The following is a 4,443-nucleotide window of genomic DNA, read 5'->3' as shown; positions in this document are numbered from 1 at the left end:
TGGTCCCACCTAGAGATCCACACAAGCATCCCTAAAAGTGAAAGTAAAACTACCACCTCTGCCATTTTCAAGGCAGACTTGCATCACCCCACCCACCTATCAGAGCCTCCACCTCGGTTCCCATGGTGATGTCATTAAACAGGAGAAAAAGCTCCTCCCCTACACTGAACAGACTGCAACAAGAGTCACAGATCTCCGAGGGAGCAGGCTAGCTGTCGGCAACAAAAACAGAGGGGAGAGGTGGGAGATCAGAGCACAAAGGACTTTAGCCACTAAGGGACGAGAGAAAAATCTACACAAATGAAGAAAAACCAAAAGTAGAATATGGGTCTTTCCTAGACTCCTGGGAGGCAGACACCGAGAAAACTGACTTAGGAATGCAAACAATGAAGAGCCCCCAGAATGACTGGTCTCAAACTACAAACCTAGATATCAAGACATTAATGGAGAGATTAAAAAGAATTGAAGAGACTCAAGAAGAAATTAGAAAGGAGCTGCTATCTGAGATAACAGTAATAAAGAATACTGTGAATGAAATAAATAACAAACTGATTAGCATGGAAAGCAGAATTACCCAAACAAAAGAAAGAATCTCAGAGTTTGAGGACCAAAATATAGAACTAACCCAAACTCTCAAAAACACAGAAAACGAGTTCAAAAAGACAGGAAAAAACCTTCAAGAGATGAGCAATTACCTCAAGAGACCGAACCTAAGAGTAATTGGACTTCCTGAAGCAGAAAGAGAGACAGAGACCACACTGGAACAAATCTGCCATGAGATCATTCAAGAAAACTTCCCTTATCTAATCAGTGATGCAAAAATTCAAACACAAGAGATTCCGAGAACCCCTGCAAGACAATAAATCAAAAAATCAACTCCTAGACACATAATAATTTGCCTAAGCAAAGTAGGCATAAAAGAAAAAATCCTAAAGACAGCAAAAGAAAAAGGTCAGATCACCTACCATGGAAGACCAATTAGAATAGCACAGATTTATCTACAGAAACCCTGCAGACTAGGAGAGCTTGGAGCCCTATCTTCAAAGTCCTAAAAAATAAATAATTTCAACCAAGAATAACCTACCCAGCTAGATTAAGCATCATCAGTGAGGGAAAATTAAAATCTTTTCCAGATATCCAATCCCTAAGAACTTATGCTGCCACCAAACCACCTCTACATGAAACACTTAAGAAAGTACTAAACACAGAAGAAAAGGGGAAAAAAAGAGCAACATTTTTCACAAGAGTACAGGAAAAAGAATAAAATACATATGAACCAACTCCCAGAACAAAAGAAAGACAATAAACCATGTGGAAGAAGAACTCTATAAGAACTCTATGATAGGGATAAACTCTCACATTTCAATAATTAGCCTGAACGTGAATGGACTAAACACACTGCTGAAATGACTCTCTGGGACTCCATGAAAGTTGTAGTAAGAGGGGAATTTATATCCCTACAAAAGCACATGAAGAAAATGGAAGCAGCACAAATTAATAGCCTAACAAACCACCTAAGGAAGCTGGAAAAGCAAGACCACCAAAACCCTAATTTCAGCAGAAGAATCCAGATCACCAAAAAAAAGCCCAAATCCAGGACATAGAAGACAAAAAGACAATACAAAAACCAATGAAACAAAAACCTGGTTCTTCAAAAGGATAAACAAGATTGATGGTACCCTAGCTAGACTGACGAAGAAAAAGAAAGAAAAAACCCAAATTAGCACAATCAGAAACACAAAAGATGAAGTCACAACTGACCCTGAAGAAATACAGAAGCTCATCAGAGACTACTATGTACACTTGTATGGAAACAAACTTGAAAACCTCAAGGAAATGGAGGACTTTCTGTCTTCACACAACTTACCTAGGTTGAAACAAGAAGAAATTGAGACCCTAAATAGACCAATAACAATCAAGGAAATTGACTATATAATAAGAAAACTACCTACAAAAAAGAGCCCTGGACCAGATGGCTTTCCAGCAGAATTCTACCTGACATTTAAGGAGGAACTGATTCCAATCCTACTGAAGCTATTTCAGGTGATTGAGAAAGATGAAACCCTCCCCAAATCATTTTATGAAGCTAACATCACATTGATACCCAAGCTAGATAAAGATCCAACAAAAAAAGAGAACTACAGGCCAATATTTGATGAACATATACGCTAAAATTCTCTACAAGATCCTAGCAAACTGGATTCAACAACACATCTCAAAAATCATCCATTATGACCAAGTAGGATTCATCCCTGGGATGCAAGCCTGGTTCAACATTTGTAAAACAATAAATGTAATTTAATACATCAACAGATGTCAAAAGAAAACCACATGATTATATCATTAGATGCAGAAAAAGCTTTGATAAAATCCAGCACCCCTTCTTGATAAAAACCCTCGAACATCTAGGCATACAGGGAACATACCTCAAAGTAGTAAAAGCCATCTACGAGAAACCCACAGCCAGCATACTCCTAAACAGACAAAAATTGTAACCATTTTTCCTGAAAACTGGAGTAAGACAAGGATGTCCATTCTCACCCCTCCTGTTCAATATAGTATTGGAAGACCTGGCTACAGCAATCAGAGAAGAGAAGGCTGTCAGGGATATCCAAATAGGAAAAGAGAAAGTCAAGTTATCTCTCTTTGCAGATGACATGATCATGTACCTTGACAACCCAAGAGAATCTGTCAAAAACCTCCTTACACTGATAAAGGCCTTTTGCAAAGTCTCAGGATATAAAATAAATGTGCAAAAGACAATCACATTTCTGTACACCAATAATAAACAAACAGAAACCCAAATAAGAAGCACAATTTCATTCACAATTGCCACAAGAAAATGAAATACCTTGGCATCTTCCTAACCAGAGACATGAAAGATCTTTACAATGAAAACTATAAAACTGCTCAAAGAAATCAAAGATGATACAAACAAGTGGAAAAATATCCCATGCTCATGGATTGGAAGAATCAACATTGTGAAGATGTCCATCTTACCTAAGGCAATCTACAGATCCAATGCAATACTCATCAAATTACCAACAACATTCTTCTCAGACCTAGAAAAAACAACATAGGAATTCATATGGAAACACAAACGACTAAGAATAGCCAGAACAATCCTCAACAAAATAAAACAAAGCAGGTGGTATCACATTACCAGACTTCAAACTTTACTATAAAGCTACAATCATCAAAACAACTTGGTATTGGTATAGGAACAGGCATACAGTTCAATGAAATAGAATTGAGATCCCAAAAGCAAAGCCTCAATTTCTCAACCAACTCATCTTTGACCAAGCCTGCACCACCTACCACTGGGGAGAGGAGAACCTATTCAGTAAATGGTGCTGGGAAAACTGGCTGAGCACATGCAGAAGTTTGAAACAGGACCCCTATCTATCCCCATGCACAAAGGTTAACTCCAAATGGATCAGAGACCTAAATGTAAAACCTCAAACCATGAGAAGCTTAGAAAATGAAGGACGTACCTTCATGGAAATTGGAACTGGCATCCAATTCCTGAACAAAACCCAAAACCCACAGGTCATAAGAGTGAAGATAGACAAGTGGGACCTTATTAAACTGACAAGCTTCTGCAAAGCCAAAGAAACCATCAAGAGAGCAGTGAGACAGCCTACAGACTGGGAAAAAGTATTTGCCAACACCAGGTCTGACAAAGGCTTAACATCTTAGATCTACAAGGAACCCAAACATGCTGAAAAGAAAAAAAACAAACAACCCCATTATAAAATGGGCAAAAGATATAAACAGACACTTCACAAAGGAAGACATCCGAGTAGCCAACAGACACATGAAGAAATGTTCAACCTCACTAATCATCAGGGAGATGCAAATCAAAACCACACTGAGATACCACCTAACTCCAGACAGAATGGCAATTATCAATAACTCAAAAAATAGTAGCTGTTGGAGAGGGTGTGGCGAAAAGCGAACACTCTTACACTGTTGGTGGGGATGTATACTAGTGCAACCTCTGTGGAAAGCAGTGTGGCGATTCCTAAAAGCTCTAAACATCAACCTCCCATATGACCCTGCAATCCCCCTACTGGGAATATATCCTGAAGAACTCAAATCACTCTATAAAAAGATACCTGCACACGAATGTTTATCGCAGTATTGTTCACAAAAGCAAGAACCTGGAACCAACCACACTGTCCATCAAAAGAGGACTGGATTAAAAAAAAGTGGTACATATACACGATGGAATACTATGCAGCCATAAAAAAGAACAAAATCATGAATTTCACAGCAACCTGGATGGAACTAGAGTCTATAATACTGAGTGACCTCTCACAGAAACAAAGCTCTGAGTATCACATGTTCTCACTCATATAGTGGACCTTGATCATCCAACGCACTACCATAAGAAAATGACTGATAGTGGTGGGAAACTATGGGGGGGGGGGATGGGACTAA

Source organism: Carlito syrichta, unplaced genomic scaffold (assembly GCF_000164805.1).
Source record: "Carlito syrichta isolate Samal-C Ts95f unplaced genomic scaffold, Tarsius_syrichta-2.0.1 Scaffold303528, whole genome shotgun sequence".
In the NCBI taxonomy this organism is placed as follows: domain Eukaryota; kingdom Metazoa; phylum Chordata; class Mammalia; order Primates; family Tarsiidae; genus Carlito; species Carlito syrichta.
The sequence above is the reverse complement of the archived record's forward strand: the minus strand, read 5'-3'. Positions refer to the sequence as shown.